A 23,123-nucleotide genomic window follows, 5' to 3' on the forward strand; every position below is an offset into this window, starting at 1 on the left:
TAGGCTGAAGTTCCTGCAGCTTACTAATCCTCCCCTCTCTCTCCCACATTTAGTGTGACCCCTGCACACCAGCCTTCATAATAGTGCTTCTACACACAAAGCCCTCTTGTAAAGCTAATGGCTAAACATGAACTTTATTTACAATGATGGTCAATTTCCCCGCCATGAACATCAAACTTTTCTATTCATGGTCTAGAGATAAGTTGTGCATAACTGGTGTTCAACAAATTTTGATGCCTTTTGAGTAAATATTCCAGAGAAGTGAAGCTCACCTTTTATACACCAATACTGTATCTCGAAAGCTTTCTAAAATGCACTGTGCACTTAACCACTTTGCTAAAAGAGCAGCTTGAAAGAACTTTAACCTTTTTTTGACTCGGGGTTTATTGACATAAACTTAAGACAGCACTGGAACGAAACATTTTAATTTTTTGGAGGCTTTCTAAGTTCATACATTTGCTCATACTAAATATTCCCAGATTCCTACACTGCGATCATTCCTTTCATTTCTTCCTGTGGTCAGCAGCTTCATCTCCTGGGAAGTATGAGACACTGTGGAATTTACAGAACAAAGTCCTTGTCATCTTGAAAGAGTTCACCAGGAATCATTCTCAGATATTTCTCATCTGTGGCCTCATGAACACATATTTGGTAAGAGATATATTTCCTAGTCTAAGATGGACTGGTCTATCCCTAATGTCTTACACATTATAAGGTACTCAACAAACAGTAATAAAATGAATTAAAAGAGTTAACACTATGCAACCTTTGTAATTATTGTTTTCTATTTGAGACTTTGCTGTTCTAATCCACATCTAGGTCCCTTACCCGTATGGTTTTGTTTGTTGTTTTTTTTTTAAAGATCTTATTTATTTATTTATTTGAGATAGCACGGACGTGAGAGAAAGAGAGCGAGGGGCGGGGGCCGAGGGAGAGGGGGAAGCAGACTCCCCGCTGAGCAGGGAGCCCGACGCGGGGCTCCATCCCAGGACCCTGGGATCACGATCAGAGCCGAAGGCAGATGCCCAATTGAGTTACCCAGGCACCTCTGGGGTTGTACAATTTTATCTGCAAAATAAGACAATTGGGTTAAATTATCCCTAAGGTTCTTTCCAACATTAATCTCCCATGACTTTATCCTTCTAGGCACATATATTTGTTCTATGTGATACAACTGCTAGAAATCTGATCACCAGATAAGTGAAGCCTTAGAGGACATGGTGAATAAACAATGCATCCTTTGCCCTGTAATCCAGAAACCCTAGAAAGCGGGCACAATCCTATACCACGCAGCAAATATAGACAGAATTAGCTCTCTTACTCATTTCTCCCACCATTAATATCATATATAGAGAGTAGAAATATTGAATTTGGAATGTAAACATATTGATTTTTGTGTATGTGTCAAATGTTCATAAGTGAAAAACCTAGTATTTCTCAAAAGAAGTCAACTGCATCCAGGCAAATAAAACCTTAATGTAAATGTTTTTCAAACAACTATGTCTAGGGCTTTCATTGACCCTTTGTTCCAAGCTATTTCTTCAAATACCACTTGGTTCGTATATTAACTTAGCAGCTACATTTGTTTAAATAATACTATAGATTCACTACTTGCACAGAAATTCAACTTCCTTAAACTACAGTCTAACTTTATTAAAACCAAAATTTCCAAATTAAAGGAGTTCATGGGCTTCACACACGAAGGAAGTAGATGTAAAAGTCAAACATTTATCCACAAACACGCTTGGGAAGGCACTGTGAATACAACTTCTCCCCTGGAGGCCTGAGGCAGGGAAGCCGTGGACAGCTCTCTCTTCCAGGCAGGATGGTGTTCCTTTAATCCGATTCTACATGAATTCAAGGTATACTTTCCTCAAGCACTGCACCAAATTCTCAAGAGAATACAAAAAATGAATAAAATATATCATCTCTGCCTCAGAAGAGATGCAGCGAAGCCAAACATGCAAGAGCAGTAACACTGCCCTTAGAGGAGTGCCTAGGATAGAATCCCAACTTTTCCAAGACTAGCTGTGAAATGTGGACAAGTGACTTTACCTTTCAGATGCAGCGTCTGCTGGGGTAAGGGTTACATAAGTCATTATGCCTAAGGCATTAAGAACAGTTCCTGGCACACAGGAAGCCCTCATGGTTAGTATCATCATCATGATTGCCATAATTGTCATCATTGTAAACATACAATCCATGAGTGAAAATTTTTCATTTTTTTATTTAATAAAATTAAAGCTATAACAAACTCTAGGAAATGGGGGGGGCAGAAAAACCATTTTTTCCCACAAGATGCCTCATTATCCTCGTGTCTTCCGGACAAATCCTAACTACACCTACTTCGCAGAGAGATGTAAAGATGGCGGTGAGTTAGAGTGTGAAGAGAGAGTACAGAAACAAAGAAACATGACAAAGAGAAGAGAAAAGGAGAGAGAAAGGGTACAGATGGGGGGGCATCTCTGAGTTCTTTAAATATTTATTTTTATTTAAGGGGGGTGCAGCAGGGAGGGGCAAAGGGAAAGAGTCTGAAGCAGACTTGCGGGGAGCCCTACACAGGGCTCAATCCCCACAACCCTGAGATCACAGACTGAGCCACTCAACTGACTCTGCCACCCAGGTGCCCCACATTTCTGAATTCTTTAAAGCCACCAGATAGACAGGAGTTGAACTGGAGAGAGAGAGAGAGAGAGAAGAGGACATTAGCTCAGCCCTGCTGGGACTTTTTCCCTCCTCTGCTTAGAAAATCCTTCCTCAAGGATTGAACTACCTCACTTAGCTTTTCCTTACCATTTCCATGCATTTCTTTCCACTGTTTACACTTTGTTTCACAAATTATTGGCTGTATAAAGGACTTTAGAAGTCACCTAATCCAATTTTCTTATTTTATACATGAGAAAAGCTGAGGGCCAATGAGACAAAGTCATTGTCACAGGTGGTCCAACTCTAAAACGGCACAAAATTAAAATGGGGCTCCCTGTGCCCCAGACCTGGGTTGTCTCCCTTCGGACAACAAAAGGAGTACATTTACTGAAAAGCAGTCTGGCTGACCCTTGTTCCATTTGGCAGACACACAAATTTTTATCTTGGGAAGAAAATCTTGAGAAATATTTTTAAATGAATTGACAAGAATCATACTGTTTTTAATTCAATAGACATGTTTTATTATTAACTTCATTGCCTGCTAAGCCTGAAATTAGGTTTTTCTATGCTTGGGCAGGTCCTGTCTAACCAATAACAGGACAATCAGATTTCAATTAAACAGATATTCCCACTTGGACCATACACATAAACACACACACACACACACACACACACACACACACACACACTCAAGAGGCACTTACTCAAAACAAAGTTTGAGCCCATTCTCTTGTCATTCTCCTGGCCTATGTTTAGGAAAAGAAGATATCAAATATTTTAGATAAGGCTCTCCTAAAACAGAAATTTCAAATCATTTATTTTCCAAAAGAGGAACAAGTTTCTTCTATTGCTCCATATACTATTTCTAATCCAACAACAAAAGGCAGCCTGACCACAGCCTTCAACACACTTTCACATCTGGCTTCCGAATGTCGTCAGTATGGTTTGCCCAAACCAGGTCAATCGTCTCCTAAATATTCAATTTCCTCACTCCCAGCTTTCAACTCCACAATGGAAGACTGAAGCTCTAAAGAGTCTTTCAATACCTTTTAATAACATATTTAAAAATAGATGCTACATGTATTTTCCATTGTTTATCTCAAATCTTCAAGTATCTGGCTAAGACAAACACTTTTAAATGGTGGGGGGGGGGTGCTTTCTCTTTCCCCTCTATCAGAGTAGCATCTTCTCTCCCATTTGCTTCACTGCGTGGGGTTTCAAAGGTATGATGTCACTGTGATTAAGGGAAAGATTCAGGCATTCTTCTCACAGCTGTTTAGACTACAGGAACATCTGAATCTGGGCCACCAAAAATAACTCCGCTCTGCTGTCTAAATAGGTGCTTACCTTCAGTAGACTAGACACATATAAAGCTGATTTATTAGCACTGTGTTTGGTAAGTATTATTTACATGGATCTATACTCTACTACTACATGTTTTCTCTTTCTTTTCCTTTCACAGTAGATACAGGCTGGCCACCATAGGTGGTGGCAGTTGTAGTTGCCATTCTCACGCATATGAAATTCAACAATAGGAAAAAACAGAAGCCAACATTACAAAAACAACTGCAGAAATCAAACACTCAAGCTCAGGAAGAACTGAACCAACACTTGAAAGTTTCCAAGGAAGGAAAACAGAAGTTGCTGTATCCTCCTACCCTGCATGCCAACTAGCAGTGGCCGTTCAGTCTCTCCAGATGCCTCGTGAAAAAGAAACCCACAAATGTAACAGGAGCTGAGATCCTGGGGGAGCCAATTAGATTTAAGCTGCTTTCAAAATTCTGTAAAAAAAAATGGATTAGAAAAGAAACTTGGCGCTTGAAATGACATTCTACGTGTTCTGCTTAGGGCCTGTGGAATACTACTCATATAATGACTAGTTGTCATGCTTATAAAATAAACCTGGGGTTTTTAATATAACGGAATAAAGTCATTAGCTGGTGAAACAAACCTAGCTTCAGAGGAAGAACGTGGCACATCAAATCTAATAGGTGCCTCAGACTTCATCTTTGGATTTATCAGGCAAAATATGACAAATGAGGCCAAGGTCAATGGCAGATAACTGCAGAGAAACTCCTCCAAAAGCTGCTGTGTACTCGTCTGAGGTTCCTGCAATTGCCTAGCAAAGCTAGGGCAGGGGAAGACCTGTAAGAAAGGAGGGATATTCAGATTTCATGCCCTACCCACAATACAAGCTCAATGGCCTTTTGATAACCCATGGCAGGAGAGGGGCTGGGGCTGGGGAAGAGGAGAAGCTCTCAGAAAAATGATAAGTGTCTCTGCAGAGGCAAAGTTATCTAGAGAGACTGAACTGTCACTGCTAATAGACATGCCGGTTAGGAAAATGCAGCAATTTTTTTTTTTCCCTTCCTTAGAAACTTTCAAGTCTTGGTTCAATTCTTCTCAGGTTAAGCGTTCGATTTTTGCAATTGTTTTTGTACATTGGGTTCTGCTCAGCTGGGTTTCAGCTGTTGGTGGGAAAAAAGGACCTGGTGTCCCCTGACTCCTGGATCTCTCCAGAGCTCACTATGCTAATTTGATGGCTATTTGTGAATCAGGTATAACCTTTCTTAATTAGATGTGTAGCAGATGTGTCAAAGACAACAGAATCAGGCAAAAAGATAGTAAGACTTAAAAATAACCAACTTCAGTTGGGTTTCTGGGATAGTTTCTCTTTCAAAGATGAAGTAGCCACAGATCCATCTCCAAAGATGACTTTGTAAAAGCAGACTCTACCCTGAGATACTCATTGACTCCTTTACTTCTTTATTGCAACATCAAAGTAACTGGGTCTAAGAAGCCCACATAGAGGTAAAGGGAAACATACCCTCTTGAAAAACATTCCAGGGTTCCTGGAAAAGGATATGCTTTTGTTCTATGATGTGGTGGAATGTTTCAGATACATTACCTCAATCCTTCTCCTCCTAGGAGGGATGCTTAGTTCATTGTCTCTGGTGACAAATATGGATTGGGCACCTAGTCTGTGTCAAGTACTGAACCAGGAAGGACAGGAGAAAAGAACTCATATTCTGCCTCCACAGAGACTGCTCTAAGCTAATGAAGATGTATATGTCTCTTGGATATCAGCCTTAGCAACATTTTTCTAGATATGTCTTCTCAGGGAAGCAAAAATGAAAATAAACTACATCAAACTAAAAAGCTTTTTTTTTGCACAGAGAAGGAAACCATCAACAAAACAAAAAGACAACCTACTGCATGGTAGAAGATATTTGCAAATGATAAATTCAATAAGGTGTTAATATCCAAAATATATAAAGAACTCATACAACTCAATATCAAAAAAACCCCAAATAATCCAGTTAATAGGCAGAGGACGTGAATAGACATTTTTCCAAATAAGACATACAGATGGCCAACAGACACTTGGAAAGATGCTCACCAACACTAATCATCAGGGTCATGCAAGTCAAAACCACAATGAGATATCACCTCATACCAGTAAGAACGGCTAGTATCAAAAAGATAAGAACAAATGTTGGTGAGGATGTGGAGAAAATGGAACCCTTGTGCACTGTTGGTAAGATGTCAATTGATACAAGCACTACAGAGAACAGTATGAACATTCCAAAACCTTAAAAATAGAACTCTGTATGATCTAGAAATTCCACTTTTTTAAAATTAACATATAATGTATTATTCGTTTCAGGGGTACAGGTCTGTGGTTCATCAGTCTTACACAATTTACAGTGCTCACCATAGCACATACCCTCCCCAGTGTCCATCACCCAGCCACCCCATCCCTCCCGAAAAACAGAAACACTAATTTAAAAAGATATATGCACCCCTATGTTTACTGCAGCATTATTTACAGTAGCCAAAGTATGGAAGCAACCTAAGGGTCCACTGACAGATGAATGGATAAAGCAGATGAGTTGTATATACACAATGGAATATTAACCATAATAAAGAATGAAATCTTGCCATACGTGACAACATGGATGCACCTAGAGAATATTATGCTACATAAATCAGAGAAAGACAATACCATATGATTTCACTTATATATGGAATCTAAAAAACAAACAAACAAACAGGAAACAGAAACAGACCCATAAATACAGAGAACAAATTGGTGGTTGCCAGAGAGGAAAGGGTTAGGGCAATGGGCAAAATAGGTGAGGAGGATTAAGAGGTACAAACTTCCTGTTACAAAGTAAATAAGTCATGGGATGAAAAGTACAACACAGGGAATATAGTCAATAATATTGTAATAAGGTTGTATGGTGACAGAAGGTGACTATACTTATGGTGTTGAGCACTGCATTAATGGATAAACTGCTGAACCACTGTGTTGTACGTACACCTGAAATTAATGTAACTCTGCATGTCAACTGTATTTCAATTAAAAAATGTACATGTCTGTGTGTCTGTGCAAGGGGCAACTCACCTTTCAAAACTGATCTGTTTCAAGCTCTACCTTAAATATAACCTATTCCATGAGATTGTTCTGAGGTCCTAACCAGAAATAACATCTCCCTTACTTGAGCTCCTATATCTTTTGCTATTTTGTATTTTAGCCGTTTATATAACCATCTTATTACCCCCTTAAATTCTTTAAACACCTTTATTTTAATGACTGGAAAAAATGAAGTATGTCAGTATATGTCAAGTTCTTGAATGCATGATAAAGACATGTGTCTTCAGTTACCGAAGTCAGAAAAGACTTCACCCAGTCATACTCAATAGGACCCTAGAGTTGAATCATCAAAGTGAAGAAGAGCGTATCTACATTAAAGAAGAAAATAAGCAAAAGCCCGATGTCCTAGGATGTCTCTTAACACAGACATTTAAAATGTAGCAGGTTCTGATGACGTTCTGAGTGGCCATAAGGGGCAATCAAAGTCCTTTTAAGATGGGATCATCAATCCCATGATAGCACTCCTACTCCACACCAGTGACTGGGGAATAATAGTATCTTTGTTTCTGAGGCCCTGGAACTCCTCTGAGAACCATCACCCTGCAGAGAACAGGTAATCTTCAGAAACAATTGAATTCCCCTGTTTGCATTTACCACACTGAATGATATGACCTCTTTGGAGAGAAGGAAGGATTAAGAACCTAATTAAACCAGCGCTCTGTTATGCACAACAGCTACAGTCAATCACAGACAGTGACCGGCTTTGTCTTTCTGTGGACTTTTTGGAACAATATTTTCCCTAGATAATTACAAAATGGGAACACATACATTGTATCAGCCAAATCCAAACATTTCATGATCATAACTAAATAGTATCCATACAAATATTTGAGCTTTGGAATGGTTTTCAAAGAAAAAGCATCTAGAATGTCTCTTTAGAGCTGACAGTCTTTAGAAATTACTGTTCCTTAAGCACTTACTTTCTTTTTGGCCTCATTGTGTAAATCAGGCTGCTACTCCTCAATTTCCCAGGATCCCCAAGGTCATTCTCTACGTGTTTGCATTAAACGCAACTTGGTGCCAAGATTCTGCCTCAGCTTTCATATTCGCTTGGATGACCCTTTCCCACACTGAGTCTCTTCATACTTCCCTACATCCAGATCTAGTTGATCTGCATTTTCTGCAAAAAGTTTCACTTCCTAGTAACTGCAATCGGCCTCTTGCTTAGTTTCCTTCCATTCCCCTGGGTAGGTCCCTGCCAGGAAGGCAGAGAGGAGGAGCTTTTTGATGCTAATGAGGCCTCCGTGCAGGACTCCAAGCTAATGGTGAAGAGCCCAGTATGGTATTTCTCTAGGGAGCCCAGGTGAATGCAAGTGTAAGGGCACAGCTGAGAGTCATTTGAGCACCTTGCTGTTAGCCTAAAACAGGTATTCCAACATCTAAGCAGTGACCTGTAAATGGCTTACACAATGAAGAAACGAGTCAGTGTACTTGGCAATTCAGACCCGAACTACATAAGGTATTAATTCAAACGGAAATCTGAGAACTGTTAAATGGTGATTAGAACTGTTAAATGGTGAAAGATTTCTTTTCTTTGAGGTGCCGGCGGTAGAATAAGGGTTCATAAATTATGGACATCTGAATTCTGCTGTTTTTCGTCATTGTGAACTTTTAGAGGACCGTGAGGTCCACATTGAGACCAGCTAGTCTTGCCTCCTGGGCATTATGGGGAATGAGAGCACCATGGCCTGCTGAGAAGCATACCCATTACTTATCAGATTAGCCCACCTATGGAATTGAAGAAACCTGCTGCAGCCCTTTAGAAGACCTGGGGGGTGGGGGAAGATCATCACATGGCTTTAATCACTGAGAAATCTCCTAAAATAAGTGAAGTGTCAGCCAACATATACCAACCAAGGAGTCAAAGTCACATATGAGAATTTAGGGTAATCTTTCAGCAGCCTCTTGCCACTGTCATGGTTGGAATGACAAAGGAAAATTGTCTGACATTCTAAACAGAGAAGAAACATAGGCAAGGCTTCCCTTTAGGGACCTAATGACAAACCTTTAAGAAGCTCTTAGGATATAATACCAGGAATGTATTTACATTATCTCATTTAATCCTCATACGATCGTTTGAGTTAGATGATAACATTAATATTCTCATTTTTTTAAAGATTTTATTTATTTATTTGAGAGAGAGAGAACGAGCAGGGGAGGGGGGACGGGGTGGGAAGAGCAGACTTCCTGTTGAACAGGGAGCCCGATGCAGGGCTTGATCCCAAGACCCTGAGATCTTGACCTGAACTAAAGCAAATGCTTAACCACTGAGCCACCTAAGGTGTCCAATATTCTCATTTTTAAGATGGGGGAACTGAGGCTTAATGAGCTTAATTAAGTAAATCATCCAAGTCTCCCCAATTAATAAGTGGCAAAGATGGGATCTGAATCCATGCTATCAATTACTAACACTATCAGTGACCAGGGTGTTTTTCTATCACAATTCTGTGAGCAGAAAAAAACAAGAATTCCCCAACAACAGCAACCACAGGACTCCGACAGGAATAAGAAAGAGGAAAGAAAGAAAAAGAAACCCGAGGAAAACACAGGATTTCTGCAACCACGCTGTCAGTCCATTTCTCCATTATCTGGCTTCACAAGGCAAAAGGAGATTCTGAAGTTGAAGCATACAAACGTTTGCCCACGAAGACAGGTTTGTTCTTAGCCAAGTGAGTCGTCTGTTAAAGTTTACCACATAGACTCAAACCTCACTCACATGGTATCATTTGTATTCAAGTATGATTTGTCCCATTTGGCTTTTTCAAGTGGTCAACGCCCAGGAACCGAGTTTTTCCTACTGTGTCTCCTCCTTGGGGAGGCTGGGGAGGGGTGGTGACATCATGGGAGCAATATCTGTCTTCTCTGCTATGACTCAACTGAATATCTCAGGTCAATGCTACTGCTAGTCCTGCATCGATGCATGAATTATTCCATCTGCCAAGCAAACTCCCATGGAAAACAGCAAACTATCTCCATCCCAGCCCTGAAGGACAGGGGGAAAGGCAGCAATAAGGAACTACTCAAGCAAAACTATACAAGAGAGGTGAGCTTTACCCACTCCCTTCAAGCCTCACCCATAAAAAGTGTACATACAACATTTCCATTTCAGATTGCCAGAAACAGGTAAAAACAGAATTTGCTTCCTCCTCTGTGCTTTCATACTACTCTGTACAAATTGCTAAATTATAGTGCTTACCATATTGTCCTGTAATTATATTTTAAGTGTCTGCCTTCCCACTAATGTAATAGCTCCCTTTTCCCCCTTAATATCTGTATCCAATGCATCTGGTATCAGGCAGAACAAAGATTTGTTAAACAAACAAATGAAAGATTGAATGTAACAATGAATGAATAACAACTTGCTCAAAGGCTCTCTTTAGGGCAAAAAGAAATGTTCTCTTTACTCTTTATGACAGAAGATGGTTGACACTCTCACAATTAGACTGAGGGGTAGATCATGCCTGTTTGTAGTATTAGGTTTCCAGAATGTTTTGGCACTTACTGAATGTGTGTTGTGTGTGTGTGTGTGTGTGTGTGCATACTCCAGGCTCCTCTGCTCCTATATTCTATAGAATTCATCTCTCCAACCAAGTCTACCTATCTCATAACTTGCTCCCTTAATCACTGGTTTTCTTTGAACTTAACTAATTCAATTAGAATCTTTACTCAAAAAAAAAAAAAAAAAAAGCATTCTTACTGTAAGTTCCTGGAAAGAGGAACGGGCAGCAAATGTGAGCTGGTATTACCCCACATTGCTGTTCCACAATCTGCCAGCCATGTCCCAAGTATGATGGATGCTGGATATTCGGCAAGACTCAATACAGACACGGCCCCTCCTCTTGCAGTATTTACAGTCAGCAGGAAGAAGAGAGATAAATAATAAGGCAAGTAAGTATAGTAACTGTAATGACAGAGGAAACACAGGGTGTTATGGGAGTATATGGGAAGGAGATCAGACCTCATTTGGAAATCAGGAAGGGTCTTCTAGACAAAGTATTTTTATGTTTTGGCCTGGGCAGATAAATGAGACTTAACCAGGTAAAAGGGGAATGTGGGAAAGAGAAGGCCCAGAGACAAGGGAGAACAAAATGCAACTAAACACTGAAAGAAGGTAAGATGGCGAGGGTTTAAGTGAGGAGGCAAGGCTGGGCCTCAGCTATTTTATTCTAAGGGCAATGGGAAGTCACTGAAGGACTTTAACCAAGGTGGTGATATTTGAACCTGAGTTTAAAGAGAGAGAGACTTGGGTTGTAGGTAAAGACATATAGATTTGAGAGCTGTATTAGTAGAGTAGGCTAAGAGTATCAATAAATGGATCTTCAACATTTCCCTTGTAGCAAGATGACTTTGGCTGCCATATGGAGAATGGACTATAAAACTGTGAGAGGACATACACAGAAACTTCAGCAGTCCACACAAGGACAGGAATGACTGTGGAAATGGAAAGAAGTGGATGGGTTCAAAAGAATATTAAGAAGACAGAATTAACAGACTTCGGTAATTGACTAGACCAGGGTTGGCAAAATTTTCCATAAGGGTCAGATCAACAAAGTTTAGGCTTTGCCAGCCATATGGTTTCTGCCACAATTACTCAACTTTGGTGTTTTGGTGAGAAAGGGGACACAGACAATATGTAAGTGAACAAGTGTCACTGCATACCAACATTTATTTATAAGAAAACAGGCAAACGGGCCAAATTTAGCCTGAGACTGAAATTTGCTGACCCCTAGACTGAGGGATGCAGCAGTAAGAGCAGTCAAAAATGACTCCCAAATATGTCAGTTGGTATCCGGTTGGCTGGGCTTACTAGTTACAGAGAAAGCAACAGTGGAAACGGACGGGGCCAGAGAGAGGAGGACAGTTGTCAGTCAGGTTTTAGACAAGGTGAGTTTAAGATACCTGGGAGACATCACTCATGACATGTCCAATAAACAGAAGTTTGGATCTCAGTTAGGAAAAAGACCTGGGCTCTAGGTAAAGACATACAGGTTTGGGAGGTGTCTTATTTAGGGCAGACTCAATGTTATTAACAGACCACCAAAAATCAGTGGCTTTAGTAAGAAGTTTCTCCCGTGGTGATACAAGGAACTCAGATGGGGGTGGGGAGACAGTCATTCCAAGAGCCTGTCCAATAGCAGCATCCATCCCACTTAGCCAGAGGAAGAAGGTTCAGAGAGGAGCACCTGTAGGGCTTTCTACGGGCCAGCTCTAAAGAGGGCACGCATCACATCTACTCACATTCCCCTGGAGAAATCTCACTCACGTCGACACCTACCTACAAGCAAGGCTGGGAAATACACTAGAGCCATGTGTATCTAGGACAAGGGTAGAATGGATTTTGGTGGGTAGCTATCAGGATCCACCCCAAGAGTCAAAACTACTCAATAGGCCAGGAAGGCACAAAGATGAATAAAAATGACTCAGACCACTGTGAAGAGTGAGAACAAGTTCAGAGCTCTGAAGAATGCAAATGTTAGAAGATGAATTGAGGAGGAAGAAGATCTGGCAAAATAGAAGAACGACAAAATGAAAATTAAACTGGAAGATTGTGTTAGGTATTTAATGAACATAGGTAGAAAGTGCACATTTAATTATTAAGGATTGATTCCCATCACTGACAAGCTGACACTTATTGGATACCACTGATACCATAAAAAAATGGTGTGAAATAGGAGCTAAATTGCATTTAAGAGAAAATGACAAAATCAGCTCCTCAAAAGAGCCAGATATTCATTACCATTCAGATGGACTGCTTTAGGGCTATGCATTGCAATATTCATTTTTTTATTCACTTTTGTGTCCATAAATCAACCTACATAAGATGTATATTCTGCATCAAAAAATTTTTGTGATCTTATACACACATGAAGATATTAATATAAATATGAATATATAGCTGTATATACATACACACTCACGGGATTCATTACCACAATGCATTTCTGTTTTGCTTCCACTTTTTGCAGTTCTCCATGCTCTCTGCTTTTGCTCAAGGCTTCTCCTCCAACTCCCAGCCCACCTGTTTGTGTATCTGTTCCTGGCTTCCAATGAGAAGACCAAGAAAACAGGTTGGATTCCACCCTGGTAACACTTAATGCACCAGGCTGTAGCTTAAACACACAAAAAATTCCAGGCCAGAACATTCATGCCCCCTTTCTCAGCAATTCTGAGTCAAGTGGACTTCAGCTAGGAAGAGAAGAACCTGAGATTTTGCAAAGCTATTGACCAATCTACCCTCGTCTCTCTCTTTGGAATGTAAAGTCTTTGGGGTAAGGAAGGGGATTCTGAGGGTTTTATATCTGGAACACTCTGTTTTTGGCAGAACAGCCAGCCTTGCTTATAAATAAGTTAAAAAAAAAAAAGACAAGCAGATTAAAAAAAAAAATGATCTGCCTAGGAGGTACACAGATTGTAAAGAAAACAAAATTAGTAACCTCTTCTACTTGCTCAGCATAAATTATTAGTGTACTCAACCTGACCAAGTGACTATTTATAAGCCTGACCTCGAACATCATGGTGTTCAATAAATATAAATTGAGGATGGTGACTATGCTACCCATATTTCCTTACTTAATGACACACACTTGGCAGTTCAGTGGCACAAATCTTATGCATTTTATTCTTCCCTTACTGCTCTTCACATTGTAACTCAGATCAGGCGTGAATCTATTAGAAATAGTCTTCCAATTAGCAAAATTAATTCTTCCTTTGATTTGAGAGAGGCCAACTAGTGTGTACAAGCAAAGGAAAATTTCGCAAGGAGCATTTCTTCCCTGGCTTCTGTGAGGAGATTTTCTGTCAGCTCCAACGAGTCTTTCTTATGGCTACTTTTACAGGGTCATCATTATTCAAAGTCAGCTAGCTTCAAATATCATCTGCAAAGCATATCTAGAAATTTAGCTGCTGATGCAGATAATGTATGAAACAGAAACTGCAACTTGTCTCACAGTGACTAGGTTAAATATGTAGCTTAAAAAAAAAATTCTAGGCTCCTAGCTTGTCCACAGGGGAGGTAGAGCAGAAGGGCAGGAGCTCACCACCACGACGTGTATGTAACCTGTGGAAAAGCCAGAGGCATTGGTTCAGATAGAATCTGGGAGTGCAAAACTCACAACATGAACACTCTGTCTATGGCCTTCAAATGGCATACGTTGCTGGAGGCCCAACAGTTTTGTTGGGTCAGATGGTTCCCTCATCTCTGTCAGTCTCCTAAAGCCACCAAGTTACTCTGCCAACACCTCCTCTTCACAGGACAGTCTTGTCTCCTCTGCGTCTAGAAACCTGAGGCTACTCACCAATGCTGGGAAAACTGGAGCCACTCTTCAGTCTTCCAGTCATCCACCAGCCTTCATGCAGCTCACCAAAACAGGCCTCTCATTGGGCCCTCTTTCCTCCCTCTGTGATGCCACCTTGGTTCAGGTCCCTGTCACCCCTTATTTGGATGACTACAGAAATGTCTAGTGGTCTCCTCACCTATAGGCTGATTTCTCTAGGATAGATCGTACCTGTGAAAAGAGAAAGAAAATCTCCCTAAAACTCAAACCAGACAGTGTCAGGCCTCGGCTTAAAACACTTGAACAATATATTGCCATCTGAGAAAAATCTAAATTTCTTACATAGTTGAAAGAACCCTAAGCATTAGGCACCTGACCACGGCTACAACTTCATTTCTCATGACATCTGCCTCATATTTCACATAACATATACACACGCGTGCACACACACACACACACACACACACACACACACACACACGTCCTGCTACTTCTCACCTCTGAGACCATTCACGCTAACATCTCCGCGTGGAATGCTCTTCCCCATTACCCCAACCTGACCCTCATTTGGCTTACTCCTGCTACCTCTTTATAGTTCATTCAAGGGTCACCTCCTGGAAGACTTAGGAATCATTCTCAATACTCCTCAAATATTCTCCACCTAACTCTGTGAGGCAAAGTTAGCCCTGCTCCATGATCAAATGTTTTTGCATCTCTGAGTTAGTATCAAGGTAATAGATCTGTAGAACAGAACAGAGGAAGCAGAATTAGATCCAAAAACCCATGGGGACTTTGTGTATGCTGAAAGTGGAAAAGCAGTAGACTCTGAAATACCAGTGCTGGGGTAATGAGTTAAACACGGAGAAATTATAATTTTGGATCCTTACCAAGTATCTGCCCCCAAATTAAGTCCAGATAGGTTAAATATTTAAATGTTAAAAAAGTCACAGAAGAACAAAAGGAAAATTCAAGGGATAATTTCTATAATCTTAATGGAAGAAGATGTTTCCAAGTATGATTTTAAAGCCAAAAACTATAAAGATTAACACATTTTGACTAAATAAATAAGTAGCTTTTCTGGGGGAAAAAATACTATAAATCCAAAAGATTGATCAACAAATTGAGAAAAATCCATATTTGTCCCATTGCCTGGCACTTAATTTATTTTAAAGTAAGTTCATTTATATGACAGAGGGTTCATCTCCCTAATATATAAAGAACTCTTGTGAACCAATACAAAATACAAACCTTCTATGAGAAAAAGCAAAATAAACAACATGAACAGGTTCACAGAGTGCCTCTAAATTTATGTAAAATTTTCACACTCCCAAATCAAGGAAATTTAAATTTTAAGTAGTATTTTGCATATCATAATGACAAAAATTTAAAAAATACTCTGTTACTAAAGGTATGAGAAAATGGGCACTGTTAAATACCATTGATAGGAGAGCCCTGGGAAGTAGTTTAATAGTGAGTATCAGAAAATACGACCCAGAATTTTCACCAGAATTTATCCTAGAGAGTACCTTAAATGTCCATCAACAGGGAGTTGCTTAATAAAATATAGTGGATCTTTAGATTGTAATACCATATATCCATCAAAATGAAAGATATATGCATATTTAATTTAATAGAAAGCTGTGCATAACATGTTACAAAAGCTTCTAAAATTGGGTTAAAAACAATGTACCTCTGTTAAAATATATTTATTTATAAACACAGAAAAAAAAACAAGCACACACTTGGAAGGATATTTATCAAAATGGAAATAATCATTATCTCTGAGAAGTAGGACTATACATTTTTTCTTCATACCTTTTCATATTATCCAATTTTTTTTTACCATGAACATGTGTACTTTTATAATTAAAAAATTACCAACAGTACAACTGTTTCCGTTGTTGAAAAAGAAAGCATAAAATGGAGAAAGAAGACAAAAACAGTGTTCATGAATGGACTGAGGAGCAGGGTCACATGTCTAAAAGCACAGCCAGTGTAACTAACGCTCACAACTGCCAACTAGGAGCTGGGGTTCATCTGCTACAGGTCTGCCAAACCCAAATAACGAAATACCAAAGGACCACCGAAACCTACTGCCTGCACAACGAACACTTTTCCGAATCTTTCTCATACACAAGCCATCAGCTATTCTGATTCCAGTGAGCATAAAAAAAAAAGGATGAACTGTTAATTTTTATAATAGAGGAGGTAAGGCTAATTTCCTCTCTCCCTCTCTCTGACAGTTTGCCTATTTTTAGCCAGAAAAAAAAGCTGAAAGACCTTTTGGCTGTAAGGATAAACCCATGAATAGGTTACCAGAACATGTTGCAAGTCTTTACATATGTTCCTTTTTTCTTTTTTTAATGTCTATGATTAGCTAATAGTTCTCACAAAACAGATGGAAATCAGAATATGGTTAGAAAAATGCAACAAACAAAATGTCAACTAACTAAACTTTAAAGTCTACAGATTTTATTACCCAATATTTAAGTCCATCATTTTAAAATGGGGTCTTTCAACCTTGGGGAGCAGGACAAAGCTAGGAATTCTGACTGGTCTTTCTGAAAACAAAAGAAGTAAAGGTTATTTATAGTGACCTTTTAATGTTTACCTTAGAGCTGGCTAATCAGATGTAAATTGTCACCCATGGATATGCATAATCAACTTTATTCCTTTTGCTAATTGAGAAACAGAGCTGTTAATGTCAAAAAAAAATTTGAAAAATGCACCAAGCTTGCTCAGTGGAGCAAGTTCTTTATAAAAGTCAGAGTTTCCATATGGTAAAATCATGGAAATTAGGCTAAGGGGAAAAAAAAAAAAACACTAGGAAAGACTAATTTGTTATTGAACTAGTCTGTGCTGGAACAAAATCAGTCTTAACGACCCTAAATGTGAGATTTTTTTACCACTTTTATGTTCAAAAATAACTCCGTCAGCTCTTATGAAAAATCATTCCATCACCTTACTCCAAAGTTCCTCTCATGCTGAGTTTATGCTTTCCAAGCTGGCTGTGGCTCTGGCTTAGCAGGCATGCTGTCAGGATACTTACTTACCTATGGGACTTGGTTCACACAAGTCAGCCCCTTCCCCTTCTTGAACTCTCCTGACATCTTCTAGTTTCCTTTAAAACTGACTACCAATAGGTACATGAGTCTCACTTCAATTGTGTAGAAAGAGAACAATGTATTACCTTAAGTACCACTTCAAGATTGCTTCCATTTTTATAACACCGGCAGAAGTATGTATCATTTCAACTTATTGATGATGTTGGAGAAGATTTGGCTGAAGCAGTGGCTAACCACAAAGGAAGGCCCTGCCTTCTCCTAGTCTAAGACCCACTTCTATAGACCCTTATTCACTGAGTCCCCTGTTTTATGAAACCCAAGGGTTCTTCTTCTTGAGACAGTCCTCATTAATGAACATTCTCTCTTTTGCAACAGCTTGAGTAAAATCTTCTCCTGAATAGTCTGGTACATTTTGTCTTTCACATGGTGCATTTAAGAAATTACAGGCACCCCTAACCATAAGCCCCAACCATTCTCCTTTCACAGGGATGACCAACAACCACTCTGTTTTGAGTAAAGAAAATACAGGAACACAGTAAGCCGATCACAAGCATTAATAGCACACACATCTATGCACTATTTAAGGCACTAGAAGGCAGACAAGGTGAGGGGGCTTTATCCTAAGCAAGTCCAGACTTCAAACTAAGAGTCATCAGGCCTCCTTGAGCAATATGTTCACCACACATATCTCATATGAACTATATGCCCTTCTGAGAAGATAACATCATTAGTGGAATAAGCATGTGTTTTGAATAATGATTCCTTCAGTCATCCCCACCACACACTATGAAATCCTAAGTGGGTTAATTTCTCTGAGCCTTCATTTCCTCATCTCATCAGTTTAACCAGTCAGAGGGGCCCACCTTGGTTCAATGAAACATATTTAAACCCTTTCTCCTTCTACCTTTAAATTCTCTAATCCTCTCTTTTTTTTTTTTTTAAGATTTTATTTATTTGAGAGAAAGAGGGTTGGGGAGAGAGCAAGTGAGCAGGCAGGGGGAAGGGGCAGAGAGAGAGAGAGAGAAGCAGGCTCCCTGCTCAGGAGGGAGATTGCCTCCGGGCAATCCCAGGACCCCAAGTTCATGACCTGAGCCGAAGGCAGATGCTTAACCAACTGAGCCACCCAGGTGCCCTTCTTCTTTTTTTTTTCTAATATTTTATTTATTTATTCATGAGAGACAGAGGGAGAGAGAGAGAGGGGGAGAGAGAGAGAAGCAGAGGGAGAAGCAGGCTCCCAAGGAGCAGGGAGCCCGATGCGGGACTCGATCCCAGGATCCTGGGATCATGACCTGAGCCGAAGGCAGACGCTTAACCATCTGAGCCACCCAGGCACCCCTTCTTTTTTTTAATAATAGCTTTACTGAGATGTAATTCACATGCCATGAAAATTTAACCATTTAAGATGTATGATTTAGTGGATTTTAGTATATTCAGAGTTATGTAACTATTACTACTATCTAATCCCAGAACACTTTCATAATCCCGGAAAGAAACATCATACCCATCAACAGTCACTCGCCATACTTCCATCACAACCCATGGCAACCACTAATGTACCTTCTGTTTCTAAGGATTTGCCTACTATGGACAATTCATATAAAGAGAATCACCTCTGTGGCTGGCTTCTGTGAAAGAATTCAGTGAATGAGCATAATGTCTTCATGGTTCATCCTTGTTGTAGCATGTATCAGTACTTCATTCTTTTTATAGTTGAATAAAATTCCACCATATGGCTATCCCAGTTTTTGTTTACCCATTCATCAGTTGATGGACATTTGGGTTGTTTCCAATTTTTTAGCTATTATGAGTAATGCTGTTATGAACATTTGTGTATAGGCATTCGTGGGGACATATATTTTCATTTCTCTTGGGTGTACTACCTAAGAGAAAAATTGCTCCATCATATTGTAACTGAATGTCTAAACTTTTGAGGAACCAAACTTTTTTCCAAACTAGTTACACCATTTTCTTTGCTTTTGGACTTCTTTTGGTTCCTTCTGTATCAGCTTTCTGGTTGTTTGAGCTCAGCTGGGAAAATAATTGGGGTGATTATAAAGACATTTTCTACAGTATGGGCAATTTTTACCCATTGCAGGTAAACACAAACACAACAAGGTGGTTGATGTGAGTTTGGGGAAAACATAAAGCAGTGCTACAGAGCACATAGAATATCCACGGCAGGCAGTGCTGATGCCTGCAGTGCAGGAACCAACTTAGGAAGTTCTGAGAGGGTTTTGATACAGTTTAAATTTTTATGCTCTAGACTTATAATGGTAAACCACATAAATATAAGCACACCCATATCTCTACTTCAGTTGCATACAATATAAACAGAAAAAATACAATAGGAACATAAATAATGATAAATATGGTTTTTTAAAAAACTAATATATGAGAGAATAATTCCAGTTAGGCACATCAGGGAAGATTATTTTGAAAAGGAAAGCATCTTAACTAGCTGTTAAAGGACAACCAGGTTTTAAAAAAGCAAAAGTGAGGAGAAACTGCATTTCAAACAGAAGCAGTAGAATAAGCAAAAAAGTACAGGGTGAAGGAATAAGAATGAGGAGTTATAAAAGCACAGGAAAAACAACAAAGAAGAACTGATGTTTTGGCAATTGGCTAAATGTGAAGTGAGGTAGAAGGTGCAGTAAAAGATGACTCCTAGCTGCAGCAAAAGCAGTTCTAAGAGGGAAATTTGTGGCAATCCAGGCCTACCTCAAGAAGCAACTACCTACCTCAAACAACTTAACTTTACCCCTAAAGGAGTTAGAAAATGAAGAACAAAAAAAACCCAAGACCAGCAGAAGGAAGGAAATAAGAAAGATGAGAGCAGAAATAAATGTAGAAACCAAAAAGTAATAGAACCAACAATGTGGGGCACCTGGGTGGCACAGTCAGTTAAGCATCTGACTCTTGATTTTGGCTCAGGTCAGGATCTCAAGGTCGTGAGATCAAGCCCCACGTTAGGTTCCACACCCAGCTTACAATTCTCTCTCTTCCTCCCCTCCATCTGCTCATCCCCCGCCAAACTAGAACCAATCAATGAAACCAGTTGGTTCTTTGAAAAGATCAACAAAATTGGTAAACCCTTTAGCCAGATTCATAAAAAAAAAAGACGAGAGAACACAAATCAACAAAATCAGAAATGACAGAGGAGAAAGAACTGACATCACAGAAATACAAACTGTAAGAGAATATTGTGAAAAATTATATGCCAAAAAATTGGACAACCCAGAAGAAATGGATAAATTCCTAGAAATATAACCTACTGAAACTGAAGCAGAGAAAAATAGAAAATTTGAACAGTCCGATTATCAGCAATGAAACTGGATCAGTAATCAAAAAACTCTTAACAAACAAATGTCCAGGACCAGATGGCTTCACAGTTGAATTCTGCAAACACTGAAAGAAGAGTTAATACCTATTCTTCTCAAACTTTTCCAAAAAATAGAAGAGGAAAGAAAGCTTCCAAATACATTCAATGAGGCCAGAATTACCCTGATACTAAAACCAGATAAAGACACCACAAAAAGAAAAGAGTACAGGCCATTATCTCTAATGAACAATGATGCAAAAATCCTCAGCAAAATATTAGCAAATTGAGCCCAATGATACATTAAAAAATCATTCACCACCATCAAGCAGGATTTATTCCCAGGATGCAAGGGTGGTTCAATAATCGCAAATCAATCAATGGGATATGTCACATCATTGAGAGAAAAGATGAAAACCATATGATCATTTCAACAGATGTAGAAAAAGCATATGATAAAGTACAATATCCATTAATGATAAAAACCCTCAACACAGTAGGTTTAGAGGGAACATACCTCCACATAAGAAAGGCCATATATGAAAAACCCAGAGGGAGCATCATACTCAATGGTGAAAAACTGAGAGCTTTCTCCCTAAGGTCAGGAACAAGACAAGGATGTCCACTCTCACCACTTTCATTCAACAATGTACTAGAAGTCCTAGCCACAGCAATCAGACAACAAAAAGAAATAAAAGGTATCTACATGGGTAAGGAAGAAGTAAAACTTTCACTATTTGCAGATCACATGATACTGTATATAGAAAATCCTAAAGACTCTTCCAAAAGACTACTAGAACTGATAAATGAATTCAATAAGGTGGCAAGATACAAAAATCAATGTACAGAAATCTGTCGCATTTCCATATTCTAATAATGAAGCAGCAGAAAGAGAAATTATGAAAACAACCCCATTTACAATTATGCCAAAAATAATAAAATACTTAGGAATAAATTTAACCAAAGAAGTGAAACATCTATACTCTGAAAACTATAAAACTTCAATAAAAGAAACTGAAAATGACACAAAGAAATGGAAAGATATTCCGTGCTCATGAAGTAGAAGAATATTAAATGTCTATACTATCCAAAACAGTCTGCAGATTTATTACAATCCCTATCAAAATACCAACAGCATTCTTCACAGTAGAGGAAACATTCCTAAAATTTCTGTGAAACCACAAAAGACCCCGAATAACAAAAGCAATCTTGAAAACAAAAAACAAAAGTGGAGATATCACAATCTCAGACTTCAAGTTATACTACAAAGCTGTAGTAATCAAAACAGTATGGTACTGGCACAAAAATAGACACATAAATCAATAGAACAGAATAGAAAGTCCAGAAATAAACCCACAATTCTAAGGTTAATTAATCTTCAACAAAGGAGGCAAGAATAGGTAATGGGAAAAAGACAGTCTTTTCAAAAAATGGTGTTGGGAAAACTGCACAGCTACATGCCAAAGAATGAAACTGGACCACTTTCTTACGCCATACACAAAAATAAACTCAAAATGGGTTAAGGATCCTAATGTGAGTCCTGAAACCATAAAAATCCTTGAGGAGAGCACAGGCAGTAATTTCTCTGACATTACCCATAGCAAAGTTTTTCTAGATAAGTCAGGCAAGGGAAACAAAAGTAAAAATAAACTATTGGAACTACATCAAAATGAAAAGCTTCTGCACAGCAAATGAAGCAATCAATAAAAGTAAAAGGCAACCTACTGAATGGGAGAATATATTTGCAAATGACATATCCGATAAAGGGTTAGTATCCAAAATACATAAAGAACTTATAAAACTCAACACCTTAAAAACAAATAATCCAATTAAAAAATGGACAGAAGACATGAACAGGTATCTCTCCAAAGAAGACATCCAGATAGCCAACAGACACATGGAAAAATGCTCAAGATCACTGTCAGGGAAATACAAATCAAAACCACAATGAAATGTCACCTCTTACCTGTTAGAATGGCTAAAATCAAAAACTCAAGAAACAAGTGTTGGTGAGGCATGGAGAAAAAGGAACCCGTGTGCACTGTTGGTGGGAATGAAAATTGGTGTAACCACTGTGGAAAACAATATGGAGTTTCCTCAGAAAGTTAAAAATAGAACTACCATATGATCCAGTAATTCCACTATTGGGTATTTACCCAAAGAACATGAAAATAGCAATTCAAAAGGATATATGCACCCTTATGTTTATAGCAGTATTATTTACAACAGGCAAGATACAGAAGGAGTCCAAGTGTCCACTGAATGACAAATAGATAAAGAAAAAGTGCCGCCCCCATACACTGGAATATTATTCAGCCATGAAAAAGAATGAAATCTTGACATTTGCAACAACATGGATCGATCTAGAGAGTATAATGCTAAGC

General features: G+C 39.0%; 1 protein-coding gene across 5 annotated transcripts in view; it reads right to left on the reverse strand.

Moving 5' to 3' along the window:
* Positions 1-23,123, reverse strand: part of ENOX1 (ecto-NOX disulfide-thiol exchanger 1) — a 555,783-nt gene that overhangs the window by 452,885 nt on the left and 79,775 nt on the right. Inside the window, exon 1 of one of the 5 annotated variants that reach the window (XM_027591385.2) lies at positions 14,380-14,477. The exons of the other annotated variants lie outside the window; for them this stretch is intronic. The gene's annotated coding sequence lies outside the window, so the exon portion shown is untranslated. Of the gene's footprint in view, positions 1-14,379; positions 14,478-23,123 lie in introns of those variants that run through there. 5 annotated transcript variants of the gene reach the window in all.

This window comes from Zalophus californianus, chromosome 3 (assembly GCF_009762305.2).
Source record: "Zalophus californianus isolate mZalCal1 chromosome 3, mZalCal1.pri.v2, whole genome shotgun sequence".
NCBI lineage: Eukaryota > Metazoa > Chordata > Mammalia > Carnivora > Otariidae > Zalophus > Zalophus californianus.